Source organism: Medicago sativa, chromosome 5 (assembly GCF_051527215.1).
Source record: "Medicago sativa cultivar Bolivia chromosome 5, Bolivia_mono, whole genome shotgun sequence".
Lineage (NCBI taxonomy): Eukaryota > Viridiplantae > Streptophyta > Magnoliopsida > Fabales > Fabaceae > Medicago > Medicago sativa.
The window spans coordinates 36,805,086-36,823,223 of NC_140753.1; the positions used below are offsets into that span (position 1 = coordinate 36,805,086).

The following is an 18,138-nucleotide window of genomic DNA, read 5'->3' on the forward strand; positions in this document are numbered from 1 at the left end:
GGACTCATTTTCTTTGATTTTAGTGCACGTCCAACACCGGTCACAAGAGTGACTCTCAAAAACACATGGTCTCCTTCTTGAAACTCAAGATCCTTCCTACGCTTATCATGATAACTCTTTTGTCTATTCTGCGACGCTTTCATCTTTTCTCTAATCAATTTAACCTTCTCAGTTGTCTGTTGAACAATGTTCGGTCCCAGTACCACACTCTCACCAGACTCATACCAACACAACGGAGTTCTGCATCTCCGACCATACAACGCTTCGAACGGTGCCATCCCAATACTAGAATGGTAACTGTTATTATAAGTGAACTCGATCAACGAAAGATGGCTATCCCAGGTTCCTCCTTGCTCAAGTACACAAACTCTCAACAAGTCCTCCAACGACTGAATTGTCCTCTCCGTTTGTCCATCTGTCTGTGGATGATACGCCGAACTCAAACTGAACTTAGAACCCAACGCCTCCTGCAAACTCTTCCAAAATCTAGAAGTAAATCTTGGATCTCTATCTGATACAATACTCGACGGAACACCATGTAGCTTCACTATCTCACGAATATAAATCTCCGCCAACTGAGATACAGGATAACTGATGTTAATTGGAATAAAATGGGCTGACTTCGTCAGTCTATCCACAATTACCCAAATCGCATCATGTCCTCTTGGAGTATTCGGCAAACTCGTCACAAAATCCATGGATATACTATCCCACTTCCACTCTGGAATATCTAAAGGGGTCAACAACCCAGCAGGTTTCTGGTGTTCAACTTTCGACTTTTGACAAATTAAACACGCATATACAAATTGTGCCACATCTCGCTTCAACCTGGACCACCAAAATAATTTCTTCAAATCATGATACATTTTTGTAGCTCTCGGATGAATACTCAAATTACTTCTGTGACTTTCTTCCAGAATCATCTTTTTCATTTCTGTATCATCAGGAATACAAATTCTACCCCGAAACTACAACACTCCTTGATCATCAACTTTAAAGTCACTATCTTCAGCCTGATTGTTCCCAACCATTAAATCTACCAACTTCACATCTACCTTCTGAGCTTCTTTGATATTATTCAAAAATTCACTATTGATCTTCAATATTCCTAATTTCACACTATGCGTCGACACTTCACAAACCAAACTCAAGTCTCTGAACTGTTCAAGCAACTCCAACTCTTTAACCATCATAGCAGACATATGTAATGTTTTCCTACTTAAAGCATCTGCAACGACATTAGCCTTACCCGGATGGTAATTCAACCCGAAATCATAATCCTTTAGCAATTCAAGCCAACGTCGCTGCATCATTTTTAATTCTTTCTAGTCAAATAAATATTTCAGACTTTTATGATCGTTGAACACTTCAAATCTAGAGCCATACAGATAATGCCTCCAAATTTTAAGCACAAAAACTACTGCAGCTAACTCAAGATCATGGGTATGATAATTACGTTCATGAATCCTCAACTGCTTTGATGCATAAGCTACTACTTTATTATCCTGCATAAGCACACCATCTAAACCCAACTTAGACGCATCACAGTACACAACAAATGACTCGTCAGACTTTGGTAAAATCAAAACCAGAGCCGTCGTCAAACGCTGCTTTAGTTCATTAAAACTATTCTCGCACTGAACATCCCACACAAAGGCTCTGCCTTTACAAGTCAACTGAGTTAACGGAAGTGCTAACTTGGAAAATCCTTCAATAAATCTTCGGTAATAACCTGCCAAACCCAAAAAGCTTCTAACTTTTGTAACCGACTTCAGAGTCTCCCATTGCGATACTGCATCAACCTTAGATGGGTTTACAACAATACCACTACCAGAATAATATGACCAAGAAAACTCACCTCATTCAACCAGAATTCACACTTTGATAAGTTGGCATATAACTTCTTCTCTTTCAACACTTGCAAAACAATTCTCAAATGCTCGGGATGTTCCTCCTCGGACCTGGAGTATATCAGAATATCATCTATAAACACAACAACAAATCGATCCAAATAAGCATGAAAAATACGATTCATATATTCCATAAACACTCCCAGCGCGTTAGTAACACCGAAAGGCATCACCGAATATTCGTAATGTCCGTAACGTGTCGTAAAGGCCATCTTCTGAATATCCTCACCTTTCACTTCGATCTGGTGATAGCCCGATCTTAAGTCAATCTTACTGAACACACGTGCACCCACTAACTGATCCATCAAATCGTCGATCCTCGAAAGTGGATACCTATTCTTTATTGTCACTTTGTTCAACTGTCGGTAATGTATACACAACCTCATGCTACAATCCTTCTTCTTATCCAATAACACCGGCGCTCCCCAAGGCGACACACTCGGCCTACAAACTTCTTATCAAGCAAATCTTCTAACTACTTTTTCAACTCAGCTAATTCGGAAGCTGACATACGGTAAGGTGCCATAGAAACAGGCTTCGTACCTGGAATAAGATCTATAGAAAATTCTACTTCCCTCTCTAGCGGCACATCAGGAATTTCATCAGGAAAAATTTCTGGAAATTCACACACCACTTGCAACTTATCAATCACTGCTTGATTCTCAATAGACAGGGACGCCATCAAAGAAAACATTTGGATTCCATCGCGCATTAACTGTTTCAACTGCTTAGTAGTCAATAACTCAATTTCTCCTTCTTCTTCAGCAGAAGAAAAATGCACCGTCTTTCTAAAACAATTAATATGAACATGGTTAAATTCCAACTAGTTCATACCTAGTATCACATCCATCCCACTCAACGGCAAACAGACTAAGTCCACTGCAAAATCTCTACAAAACATCGACAAAGGACACTTCAAGCATACTAGAGAAGTAGTCACCGAACCCTTAGCTGGAGTTTCGACAACCATTTCCCCATTCATAAATGACATCACAAGACCCAATTTCGAAACACAATCAGCAGCAATAAAACAATGTGTAGCACGAGTATCTATAATAGTAATTAAGGGAGTACTATTAATGAAACATGTACCTCTGATCAGACGATCCTCATTCGCTGTTTGAGTACCAACTAAAGCAAACACCTTCCCACTAGCTTGAGTTTTCTCAGGTTTCTTACATTGAGGGCTAATATATCCTTCTTCTCCACAGTTAAAGCAAACTATATAATCATGCTTTCAATCTGCAATTGTATGTCCCTTCTTACCACAACGGAAACACCGTTTCACATCACCAGTACAAGCATTACTCTTGTGACCTTTCTCTCCACATCAGAAACAAACAATTTCAGCAGGTATATCCTTCTTCTTGGGTCTCCTCTCATCATTCACCCTCTGCTTACCCTTATCAGCCGGAGCACTGTAAGGCTTAGGACGATTCTGCTAGTTCTTATCCCTCCGTTCATTCATGATCTTATAATGAGCTTTGGTGTCTTCCTCATAAATCCTGCAGCTACTAACCAACTCTGAAAATTGACGGTTCTTCTGATATCCAATTGCTCGCTTAATCTCAGCACGCAAGCCATTCTCAAATTTAATGTACTTAAAGAATTCATCTGTCTCAGCATTATAGTGTGGATAAAACTTTTCCAACTCAACAAACTTAGCAGCATACTCCGTAACTGACATATCACCTTGCTTCAGCTCCAAGAACTTAATTTCCTTCTTCCCGCAAACATCTTCCGGAAAGTACCTACTCAAGAATTCTCTCCAAAAAACAGCCCATGTAACTTCCTCACCTCCGTTCTCCAAAATTGGACAAGTACTTATCCACCAATCACCAGCCTCCTCAACTAGAATATGCGTACCAAAACGCACCATCTGAGGTTCAGTGCATTGCATGACTCGAAAAATTATCTCGACTTCCTTGAGCCAGGTCTGAGCTCCGTTGGGATCATATCTGCCTTTGAAGGTGGGCGGATGGTTCCTCAGAAAAGTCTCCAGCATTCGAACCCCATCGTTACCATCAGCACCAACATTAGGATGTTGCCCCACAGCTTGAGCCACTGCTTGCAACGCAGCAGCAATAGCAGCATCGTTCCTTCCAGCCATTCACGGTTCACTGCACAACAAACAATGATTAGGAAACACAACGGCAGTATTCAACCGTCACACAACACTAACGACTCGTTAGCCTCTCCAGGATCACGATGACCATCCGCCGCCTGCTCGTTAGCCTGAGCCAACACCTGAGCCATCGAAGCCAAAGCCAGCGCAATCGCCGCATCATCTCTACCACCAGCCATCTCACTTTTACACAAAACCAACCAACAGATAAGAACAACAGCACCACAAAATAAGTACCGAAGGTAATCCATTACCATTCGTGCACAAATAGGAAAAATCAACGCATACTAGTCCGGACAAGACTGACCACGACTCTAATACCATTTTGTAAGGCCCTAAACAAAATCCAAATCCAAGATGTATATATAACAATATCTCAACAGTAGCAGCGGATACAAATAAAATATCTCCAACATAACATGCCATGGCCAACACTACATTAACATACAAAAATAATCCTCCAAGTCCGACAATGGACAAATCTCAACAACATAACAGATTTCAACATAAACAAAAGGACACTACACCCTAATTAGAGCCTAAAATCTAGACTCGACAACCGACAACGAGACAACTCCCGCCATCCAAGCATCAACTCACCAAAAGCAACTAATCCTGCACGGCGTCTACCCATCCATACAGACAGGTAGGCGGCAAAAACCACTGGAGGTTAGCTTTACATTAACCATAATTCAATCTTCAAATAGTTTGCATAAACAATTAACCTCCAGATATACATTCATACAACCAATCCAATATCACAACAAGCAGCCATCAATGCACATATCATCAACAAACATTATTCACATTCACAACATGACTTCATATCATTATGCAAAGCGCCTAAACTCGACACATATATGCATGCGGTACCGTAACAACAGTCATTAGATGCCAACCGCACATCTATGTAAGAGTACACCTCCTCTTACATGTAAGAGTACACTTCCTCTTACAACAACTATGTAAAAGTACACCTCCTTTTAAATTTCAACATATGACTCAATATGATATGATGCATGGACATACAACAACGACCCGATAATGCACAACTTCAACATAACAACGACAATGTAAAAGTACACCTCCAATTACATTGTCTATCTCAACAACAATTGCATTATCAAGTATACATGTCCACAAATTCAACAATCACAATTCACATAAGAGTCATCATCACATAAATCATCATCAACTACACAATATCTCACAACAATTCCACACACTTCCCATAAACCAAGCAAAGTGGAATAAGACAACATTTATGATAAACATCATATTCAACCTTCAACAACCATTCATATATCCTCAATTAATCATATAAAGTCATTCACAAAAGATTTACAAGGTAATTGGTTCAAAGGAACCGTTTTCAACAAGGTTCGTCAATCGGTGTCTCATTTTCAAAATAATTGAAATTATTGAACCAAACCAAGTAAACAAGATCCAATGCCTCAATTAAGTATTCCCCTAGGCTATGTATAAGTACAGTAGGGTATACCTTGGCGTTTCACCGGCTAAATACGACGAAAGCATGAAAATCACAAGTTCGTCTCACTTTATCATTTTTACAAAAGAATCCCATTTTCAAAGCAAAACATGTTAAGACTTGATGAAACCAATCACAACCAATTTTAGAAATCATGTAAACATTATACAACCTTAATCCTACTTCAATTCCACGAGAGAAACGAGTTTTCGGAAAATTGACGTTTTGGACCATTTTTCCAAAGTTAAGTGGAATTCACAAAATCAAGTCCAATTCGATTCAAACGATGTTCCAGTAGGATTAAATGTATAAACAGATATTAAACAAGTCAAAAGAAACATTTTAGAAAGCTCGGATTGGTCCCCAAGTACACGAAACAAAAGATCAAAAGTGGCTGAACCTGTGCAGGTTCGCTTAAGCGAAGGGCTGGTTCGCTTGAGCGAACTGAAGTCAGAACCTACATGTTGGTTCTCTTACGCGTTCGCTTAAGCAAACTATCATAGTTCTGAAGCAAAATGTTACGGGTTCCAACCCTTTTCACCCCAAAATCCCAATTTTGATCATTCCAAACCCCAAAACTTAATCCCAAAGATGTTTACAGGTCATATATGCTTTCAAACACTTAAACACACACAAGTTTTGAGATTGTAACATCAACACATCAAAATTCACCAATTCAACAAACTTTTACAACTTTCAACAACAACAACAAATCTCATCACCAATTCATCAGCAACACATGTTAAAACAACAACAACAACATTTGAACAAGAATTCATCATCAATCTAACAACCACAACATTTATTCATCATCAATTTCATACAAAAACTCATCATGTTCATATATACCCATTTTGACATACAAATTCAACCACAACAACACCATTATCATTCAATTCATGCATATAATCATATCATCAAAATTAAGCACGAATTCCTACATCTAAAATCAAATTAACCACTTAACCACAATTATGCAAAGAATTAGGGTAGAAATTAAACTACTAGATTATGATTAAAGACTAACCCCCTTACCTTAATTCTTCACAATCACCAACTAAGGCTTCACTTTAGCTCCCAAAGCTTGAATCTCTAGCCTCCTCTAGCTTTCTCTAGATATTCCTCTTCAAACCCTTATCTTCTCTCTATCTCTATCTCTTCTCAATTGTGAAAAATGTTGGTAAAACCCTATTTTCTCTACAAACTAGAGTTTTTATAGGTTCCACCTAATTGAGCTCAACTCACAATGCCTTAATGGGCCTAACCCATTTCTATTCTAACCCAAAATGTTACTACTCACTTAACGGTAAAATGTAATACTGACGGTCACCTACCGGTAATAAAATAATTACTACACTCTCTCTAGTGGCTTACTAAAATAACAACTCTCACTAAGCACTAAAAATAATCCTCATCAAAATTACTAAATTACCCCCACTCATAAAATAAACAAAATACCCTTGAGTCCAAAATGACTAAAATACCCTTCTAATACCGAATTCTACAACTCCCAACCAAAAATACACACAGAGGCAAATAATCACATACGAGCACATAGCAGCACACATAAAAACAATTAAATAAATAATAAAATAAATCTAGCGAAAAATCGGGCTGTTACAACTCTCCCCCACTAAAAAGAATTTTCGCACTCGAAAATTACCTGACGGAAACAACTCTGGATACGAAACCCACATCCTACTCTCCGATTCCCAGGTGGCACTCTCACCAGTCGGTCCAACCCAAATCACTTTAACCAAAACGATCTCTTTGCCACGCAAATGCTTCACTTCCCGATCCTCAATCGTAACTGGCCAAGTCTCAACGGTCAAATTATCTCTTACTTTCAAATCATCCACTTGAATCACATGAGACGCATCATACACATACTTCCGCAACTGAGACACATGAAACACGTCATGAAGATTCGACAAAGATGGCGGTAACGCAATCCGATACGCTACAACCCCAATCTTCTCAATGATCTCAAACGGCCCAACAAAACGAGGAGTCAACTTCCGACACTTCAAAGCACGACCAACACCGGTTACAGGATTTACTCTCAAAAACACATGATCACCAACCTGAAACTCAATGTCCTTCCTCCTCTTATCATGATAACTCTTCTGCCTACTCTGAGACGTTCTCATCTTCTCTTGGATCATCTTAACCTTTTCTGTAGTCTCTTGCACAACTTCCGGTCCTAACAAAGCACTTTCACCTGACTCATACCAACACAACGGAGTCCTACACCTCTGACCATACAAAGCCTCAAACGGTGCCATTCCGATACTAGAATGAAAACTGTTGTTGTAAGTAAACTCAATCAACGGTAAACATTCGACCCAACTGACACCTTGCTCCAACACACAAGCTCTCAACAAATCTTCCAAACTCTGTATAGTCCTCTGCGTCTGACCACCAGTCTGGGGATGATAAGCAGAACTCAATCTCAACTTAGTTCCCAAAGCAACTTGCAAACTCTCCCAGAACTTAGAAGTAAACCTCGGATCCGGATCCGACACAATACTAGAAGGAATGCCATGCAACCTAACAATCTGCTCAATGTAGATCTCAGCCAACTTCGCCACAGACATACCGGTCTTGATAGGAACAAAATGTGCCGACTTCGTCAACCGATCAACAATCACCCAAATTGAATCAAAACCCTTAACAGTCTTCGGCAACGCTCCGAAAAAATCCATGGAGATACTATCCCACTTCCACTCTGGCACAAACAATGGTTGCATCAAACCCGACGGTTTCTGATGTTCAATCTTAGACTTCTGACAAACCAAACAAGCATACACAAACTCTGCCATCTCCTTCTTTATTCCAGGCCACAAAAACAACCTCTTCAAATCCTGACACATCTTAGTTGCTCCTGGATGAATACTCAAACTACTTCTGTGACCTTCTTCCAAAATCCGTCTCTTAAGCTCAAGAACACTTGGTACAGAAACACGATCACGAAACATCAAAACACCGTTCTCACCCAATATGAAGTCTCCACCCTTGCCTTGGTTAACTAACACCACTCGATCCACAAGTTCCAAATCTTCCTTCTGACCATTCTTAATCTCTTCCAAAATATTACTCGTCAGCTTCAACATTCCTAACCTCACACCCTCCAGTGTCAACTCACTAACCAAACTCAAGTCTCAAAACTGCTCAATCAATTCCAACTCTTTAACGATCAAAGCAGACATATGCAACGACTTCCTACTCAAAGCATCAGCAACAACATTCGCCTTTCCAGGATGGTAACTCAACTGAAAATCGAAATCCTTAAGATACTCCAACCATTTTCTCTGCCTCATATTCAACTCTTTCTGATCAAACAAGTACTTCAAACTCTTGTGGTCACTGAACACTTCAAACTTAGAACCATACAGATAATGCCTCCAAATCTTCAACACATACACAACGGCCGCTAATTCCAAATCGTGAGTCGGATAATTCTTCTCATGCACTTTCAGCTACCTCGAAGCATAAGCCACAACCTGGCGATTCTGCATAAGCACAACACCAAGACCCATCTTAGAAGCATCACAATACACAACAAACGATTCCTTCGGATTTGGAAAAATCAACACTAGAGCTGAAGTCAACCTCTTCTTCAACTCTTGGAAACTCTGCTCACACTTAGCAAACAACTTCTTCTCCTTCAAGACTCCCAACATAATCCTCAAATGCTCGGCATGCTCTTCTTCTGACTTCGAATACACCAAAATATCATCTATAAACACCACCACAAAACTGTCCATAAAAGGATGAAATATCCTATTCATATCTTCCATGAAGACACCTGGCGCATTAGATACTACAAATGGCATCACAGAATACTCATAGTGTCCATACCTCGTTCGGAACACAATTTTGGATATATCTTCCACCTTCACTCTAATTTGATGATATCCTGATCTCAAATCAATCTTGCTGAACACTTCCGCACCAACTAACTGATCCATCAAATCATCAATCCTCGGAAGCGGATATCGATTCTTAATCGTCACCTTATTCAACTGCCGATAATCCACACACAACCTCATGCTTCCATCCTTCTTCTTAACCAACAACACAGGAGCACCCCACGGAGAAACACTCGGCCTGATAAACTGCTTCTCGACCAATTCTTCCAACTGCTTCTTCAACTCACCCAACTCTGATGAAGATATCCGATATGGCGCAATCAAAATAGGACTTGTTCCTGGTACCAAATCAATTGCAAACTCAACTTCCCTCTCCGGCGTAATTCGGTAATATCGTCCAGAAAAACTTCTGGAAATTCTTGCACTACCGGCAAATCACCAACTCCTTTCTCACTACTCTCCTTCAAGGAAGCAAACATCATGAACACACTAGCTTCACCGTCCAAAGACTTCTTCACTTGTTCCGCGGTCAAGAACTTCTCACCCATCTCAGCTACCGGTTTAGAAAACGTTATACTCTTGGTTAAACAATTAATGTTAACACCAAAAGTCAACATCCAATCCATACCAAAAATCACGTCCATATGCTTCAACGGAAGACACACAAGATCCAACTCAAAATCCACGTTACCAAAACTAACAGGACACTTAGCACACACCAAAGAAGTAGTTACCGAACCACTAGCCGGGGTGTCGATAACCATCCCTCGCGACAACGGAGTCACAACCAAACCCAAGCGCTCAACACAACTAACCGCGATAAAAGAATGAATAGCACCAGTATCAATAATTGCAATCAAAGGAGTACTATTGATAAAACACATACCTCGGATGAGATTATCTGGATGCTTCACCTCTTCCGCATTCAGTGCAAACACCTTTCCTGCCGCCTTCTTCGGCTTGGTACACTTAGTACTGATATGCCCCTTCTCACCATAATTGTAGCGAGTGATCTCTTTCTCAACATAAGTACACTCAAAAGCCTTGTGACCTGCTTTCCCACACTTGTAGCAACTCTCACCCTTCTTGCAATCATTAGCAAAATGACCCAATGTGCCACACTTGAAGCACCTGACCTCAGCAACATTCGACTTAGAGCCTCCACCACCTTCTTTCTTCTTTCCTTTGTCCTTGCTATACGGTTTCCCAAATCCATGAATCTTCCCTTTCTTATCATGCTGAGCCTTGTAATGATTAGCTTTACCCGTCCCAGCATCATCAAACATACCACACTTATGCACCAAAGTGTCAAAGTCTCGGACCTCCTGAATACACATGTACTGATAGATATCGGGCCTCAAACCGCTCTCAAACTTCACACACTTGGAAACCATCGCATCCTCAGCATTGATGTACGGACAAAACCTCGAAAGCTCATCAAACTTTGCAGCATACTCAGCCACTGAACGGTTCTCTTGCTTCAAGTTCAAGAACTCCACTTCCTTTTTGGTCCTCAAATCCTCAGGAAAGTACTTCCTTAAAAACTCAGTCTTGAACCTAGCCCAAGTCACAGCTTCTCCACCAACCTCAAGCTTTCCCTTAGCATTGGTCCACCAATACTCAGCCTCCTCAGCAAGCATATGAGTAGCCAATCTGACCTTCTGATCCTCACTAGTAACCATAGCACGAAAGATCCTCTCCATGGCCTGCATTCATGTCTGAGCTCCATCCGGGTCATACCTACCCTTGAACGTCGGCGGACTATTTTGCAAAAAACGATCAAGCCTCCGCTCCTCAGCCTCTCCAGGATCACGATGACCAACCGCCGCATGCTCGTTAGCCTGAGCTAACACCTGAGCCATCGAAGCCAAAGCCTGCGCAATCGCTGCATCATCACTACCACCAGCCATCTCACTTCTACACAAAACCAACCAACATATAAGAACAACAGCACCACAAAACAAGTACCGAAGGTAATCCATTACCATTCGTGCACAAACAGGAAAAATCAATGCATACTAGTCCGGACAAGACTGACCACGGATCTGATACCAACTTGTAACGCCCTATTTCTAGTAAAGCGATAAAACACGTGAATATAACAAATATTCAAGAAATAGACGATACGTCTAAACAAAATCCAAATCCAACATGTATATATAATAATATCTCAACTGTAGCAGCGGATACAAATAAAATATCTCCAACATAACATGCCATGGTCAACACTACTTCAACATACAAAAATAATCCTCTAAGTCCGACAATGGACAAATCTCAACAACATAACAGAATTCAACAGAAACGAAAGGACACTACACCCTAATCAGAGCCTAAAATCTAGACTCGACAACCGACAACGAGACAACTCCCGCCATCCAAGCATCGACTCACCAAAAGCAACTAATCCTGCACGGCGTCTACCCATCCATACAGACAGGTAGGCGGCAAAAACCACTGAGGTTAGCTTTACATTAATCATAATTCAATCTTCAAATAGTTTGCTGATGAGTCATTAATTAGTCTATTTTATTGCATTATTTAGTTTAGTTTTATTTAAGATTTGATTTTATTTTATTGCATTTTATTTCCTTTTTGAATATTTTACTTTAAATTGCTTTTTATTATATTTTAGGAACGAATATATGGTGGAAGGTGTCTTGGAGCAAAAGAAAGAGGACTTAAGCAAATACAGTGCGAAAATACGAAGATACGGGACAAAAATATATTCCCACATAGTCAGAAGCTTGGCACAGCCCGTGCCAACATGTGGCACGGCCGTGCCACCTCCTAGAAGCCTCTTTTGCTGCTTTTCTTCGAGCCCAAGTTACTCTGTTGTAGTTTTACTGCTTTGCCCTTGTAGTTGCTTAGATTTTAAGTCAATTGTAAAGCTATAAATAGAGTAGCACTCCATCATAAACATTCATCTTTTGTTCTTGGAATAAAAGTTCACGTTTATATTATTGTTCTTTTACTTTATTGCTTTCTCTCTTCTTCCCCCATGTTTACAATGAACGTTAGTGAGTAGACTCTTCTTTGTCTTGTGATTGTTGGATAAGTCTAATGACGTAATCCGGATCAAGCCAAGCCTTAAACCCTAATTATATGTTACCTTAATTCCTAATCTAAATTCACCGTTTTAACATGAATTAATTATTATCAAACTGTGGAAGCGAACGCGGAGGGTTTGATAATGGTTAATTCATCATCACATATATCAATTCATAAAGCGAACGCGGAGCTTTGATATCCGAACAAGTGAATTTAGACAAGGTTTGCGAAACATGAGAATAGTCTAGCAAACCTTGGGACACATAAAGTTTCGATCTTCAAGGGTCCCAAAGGCAATCACCCATGAGAATAGGTGTGGTTGTTGGAGGGATACACTCACTGACTTCGAGAGAAGCTGTGATATGCTAAAGAGAAACTTGTCCTTAGAAATTAATATTAACGCATAATTATAAGTTTAAGGCTTGCTTGTGAAAAGATTCGTTGTTATGACGAACCAATAATCCCAAGGCTCTTTATTTATTATTATTGTTATTTACCTTCAGCAACTAAACCTCCCTTTTTATAATCTTTCTTCTTTTCTATTCATTCTCTAAAAGTTAATCGAATTCATAACTCCCTAGCGGAACGATACTCTTTTACTACTATTACTTCGATAGACCGTGCACTTGCGGTTTGGCCTATCATTTGCATAAACAATTAACCTCCAGATACACATTCATACAACCAATCCAATATCACAACAAGCAACCATCAATGCACATATCATCAACAAACATTATTCACATTCACAACATGACTTCATATCATTATGCAATGCGCCTAAACTCGACACATATATGCATGCAGTACCGTAACAACAGTCATTAGATGTCAACCGCACATCTATGTAAGAGTACACCTCCTCTTACATGTAAGAGTACACCTCCTCTTACAACAACTATGTAAAAGTACACCTCCTTTTACATTTCAACATATGACTCAATATGATATGATGCATGGACATACAACAACGACCCGATAATGCACAACTTCAACATAACAACGACAATGTAAAAGTACACCTCCAATTACATTGACTATCTCAACAACAATTGCATTATCAAGTATACATGTCCACATATTCAACAATCATAATTCACATAAGAGTCATCATCACATAAATCATCATCAACTACACAATATCTCACAACAATTCCACATACTTCCCATAAACCAAGCAAAGTGGAATAAGACAACATTTATGATAAACATCATATTCAACCTTCAACAACTATTCATATATACTCAATTAATCATATAAAGTCATTCACAAAAGATTTACAAGGTAATTGGTTCAAAGGAACCGTTTTCAACAAGGTTCGTCTATCGGTATCTCATTTTCAAAATAATTGAAATTATTGAACCAAACCAAGTAAACAAGATCCAATGCCTCAACTAAGTATTCCCCTAGGCTACGTATAAGTACAGTAGGGTATACCTTGGCGTTTCACCGGCTAAATACAACGAAAGCAAGAAAATCACAAGTTCGTCTCACTTTATCAATTTTACAAAAGAATCCCATTTTCAAAGCAAAACATGTTAAGACTTGATGAAACCAATCACAACCAATTTTAGAAATCATGTAAACATTATACAACCTTAATTCTACTTCAATTCCACGAGGGAAACGAGTTTCCGGAAAATTGACGTTTTGGACCATTTTTCAAAAGTTAAGTGGAATTCACAAAATCAAGTCCAATTCGATTCAAACGATGTTTTAGTAGGATTAAATGTATAAACAGAGGTTAAACAAGTCAAAAGAAACATTTTAGAAAGCTCGAATTGGTCCCCAAGTACACGAAACAAAAGATCAAAAGTGGCTGAACCTGTGCAGGTTCGGTTAAGCGAAGGGCTGGTTCGCTTGAGCGAACGGAAGTCAAAACCTACATGTTGGTTCGCTTACGCGTTCGCTTGGCGTTCGCTTAAGCGAACTATCATAGTTCTACAGCAAAATGTTACGGGTTCCAACCCTTTTCACCCTAAAAATCCAATTTTGATCATTCCAAACCCCAAAACTTAATCCCAAAGATGTTTATAGGTCATATATGCTTTCAAACACTTAAACATACGCAAGTTTTGAGATTGTAACATCAACACATCAAAATTCACCAATTCACCAAACTTTTACAACTTTCAACAACAACAACAAATCTCATCACCAATTCATCAATTCATGATACCCAATGCATCAATTCATCAACAATACATGTTAAAACAACAACAACAACATTTGAACATGAATTCATCATCAATCTAACAACCACAACATTTATTCATCATCAATTTCATACAAAAACTCATCATGTTCATATATACCCATTTTGACATACAAATTCAACAACAACAACACCATTATCATTCAATTCATGCATATAATCATATCATCAAAATTAAGCATGAATTCCTACATCTAAAATCAAATTAACCACTTAACCACAATTATGCAAAGAATTAAGGTGGAAATTAAACTACTAGATTATGATTAAAGACTAACCCCCTTACCTTAATTCTTCACAATCACCAACTAAGGCTTCATTTTAGCTCCCCAAGCTTGAATCTCTAGCCTCCTCTAGCTCTCTCTAGATCTTCCTCTTCAAACTCTTATCTTCTCTCTATCTCTATCTCTTCTCAATTGTGAAAAATGTTGGTAAAACCCTATTTTCTCTACAAACTAGAGTCTATATAGGTTCCACCTAATTGGACTCAACTTACAATGCCTTAATGGACCTAACCCATTTCTATTCTAACCCAAAATGTTACTACTCATTTAACGGTAAATTGTAGTACTGACGATCACCTACCGGTAATAAAATAATTACTACACTCTCTCTAGTGGCTTAGTAAAATAACAACTCTCACTAAGCACTAAAAATAATCCTCATCAAAATTACTAAATTACCCCCACTTATAAAATGACCAAAATACTCCTGAGTCCAAAATGACTAAAATACCCTTCTAATACCGAATTCTACAACTCCCAACCAAAAATACACACAGAGGCAAATAATCACATACGAGCACATAGAAGCACACATAAAAACAATTAAATAAATAATAAAATAAATCTAGCGAAAAATCGGGCTGTTACAATCTGCACGTTACCCACGTAAAGGCAACATTCAAACAGAAGGGGTGGGATTTCACATTCAATAATAATAAGCACATAATTCATTTAAAGAATTTAACAACATAAATCAACAAAAGTACATCAGCAACATTACTTCACATAACTTCAACAACAATTCATCAACAAAACTTCGCTCAACAACGCGTCAACAATGACTTGACAATGCAACAACAATGACTCAACAATGCAACAACAACGACTCAACAAATGCGGTATGCATGTGGTACCATCAGAGCATCAAGCTCTCTTCACTAATGTTGTAATTCAACTTGACAGGCTACAGCCCCCTTCGCTTAAAATGATTATGTATTGACACAACCAATGCAACAACAACAACGACGACTTCGCATTATGACTTCATAATTCATCAATCATGAACAACATCATATAGCATCATATTCAACACCTAACAATCATTCACATATCTTCATTTAATCATATCAAACTATCCACAAAAGATTTGCCAAGTATTTGGTTTTAAAGATCATTTTCGACAAAGTCCATCTCTCATTTTACAACTTTAAAATAATTGAAACAAATAAACCAAGACCAAGAAACTAGGATCCAATGCCTCAACTATGGATACAACTAGACCACATATGAGTGCAGTAGAGTATACATGTGCGTTTCACCGGCTAAATACAATAGAATTATACAATTCACCAAGTTCGACTCATAGTATCATTTTACAAAACCAATTTACTTTCAAAACAAAACCAAGTTAGATTCATCACATCATAGGTTAAATATTCTTAAACACCTTAATTGAATTCCTAACACACAAGTTTTGGGGTTTGGGAACAAACCATAGGGTTTCGGGTTGACTTGGAAATAGTTATGCTAAGTTTCCTTAAAATTTCTCCAAGACCTACTTGGAGTGTTTCCATCATAACTTAAAATATAAAAATCATTTTCAAGTCAAACCAAAGCCACTGGAAAGCTAACAAAATTATCTAAAACTTTCATGTTTACACCAAAAGCCAATTCAAAACAGAAATGTATGAAAAAGACGCAAGAACGCGAAACATAGCATGCTGTTAGACACATAGCTCTCGGGAAAACTCCATTTTTCACTCCAAAATCCCAATTTTGAATCCCCTAAGCCCAAATTTGGTCCCAAAGTTTGTTTAAACGTTTTTAAACATGAAAAGACACTCAAATCCATATAAAACTTGAACCAAAACATCCTTTCAACAAAAATCACCATTTGACCCGTTTTTCATGAAAATCTTGAAGAACAACACAAATTCATAGAAAGCTCTATGATTATGATTACCCATGGCATCAATCATCAACAACAACATCTCATAACAACAACAACAGCAGTTAATCATGAATTCATTGAATTATCTACTTTTTCAACAATCAATTCTAAATCAAAACCTAATTTCTCTACTCATCAAAATCAGACAACAATAACCATGTTAAACCCTATTTTAGAATTATAAACTCATTATTAGAGAAGCTAGTCCCACCCTTACCTTAGATTGGTTGAATTCGGACTCTACAAGCTTGCTCATCTTCTCTTCTCTGACTCCTCACTTTCTCCCCTTTTCTCCCAAAAGCAGTTTCTACGTATTCTGACTTTCTAATTTTCTATTCTTAACTTAGTTTTTCTCCCTTATTCCCATTCTGCCCCTCAGCCTCTATATTCTATTTTAATTAATAATTCCTCCACTAAATAAAGCTCATAATAGCTACTAATAAATACCAACATATAACATATCACAAATATTCAAATAAATTATATTAAAAGACACTAAAACTAAATAAAATAAATAAATAATAAATTCGGGCGTTACATGCTGGCAATCAACAACGTCTCTTTCACACCTCTATATAAAGGAGTGAAGACTTGAAGATTTCCAAGAGACTCAAAACAATTTTACAAGTGCCAAAACTCTGTTGAAATTGTTTCACAACAAAGTTCACTTAGAATTTCTTAACAACTTCCATATCTTAGAAATTCTATAGTCTTAAGAGTTTGTATCTGATTTGTATTGTCAACACCACTGATTGTATATCAAGTGTTCAACCTCAAACAATTTTCTTTGTAATTCTGTTTGAATAGAAGTCTCTTGCAGTTGTGCTTGAGCATAGGAAGTCTCTTGATTTTGTTCTTGAGCATAGGAAATCTCTTGCAGTTGTGCTTGAGTAGTTTGAAGTCTCTTGCTATTTTGAGCAGTGAGCAGTTGTAATCATATATTGATTTTAGTGAACTTTCCTTGGAAGTGCAAGGGGGACAGGACTACTTCCGATGTATGGAAGGAACCTGTATAATTGCTTTGTGTCTTTCTTCTCTCTCTCTTTAGGTATCTACTGCATTTAGACTCTGAACAACACTTCAGAAGCTGAACTCAATCAGGTTCTAAACAGTGACTTCAGTTTTAAGAGAAGAAAAAGAAACCATAATTCAACCCACCTTCTTGTGTTTCTCTCACCTTCACTACATTGAGCGGATTGTCAGGTTGCATGATATTCCTTCTAGTATTGTGTCAAATCGGGATCCAAGGTTTACTTCTAAGTTTTAGGAGAGTTTGCAAGCTACTTTGGGAATTAAGTTA

The 18,138-nt window shown here is 38.3% G+C and overlaps 2 pseudogenes; both read right to left on the reverse strand.

Annotated features, from left to right (window-relative positions):
- Positions 1-968: 968 nt before the first annotated feature.
- On the reverse strand, positions 969-4,020 carry LOC146922072 (uncharacterized; annotated as a pseudogene).
- Positions 4,021-9,259: 5,239 nt separating this feature from the next.
- Positions 9,260-11,306, reverse strand: LOC146922073 (uncharacterized; annotated as a pseudogene).
- Positions 11,307-18,138: the final 6,832 nt, after the last annotated feature.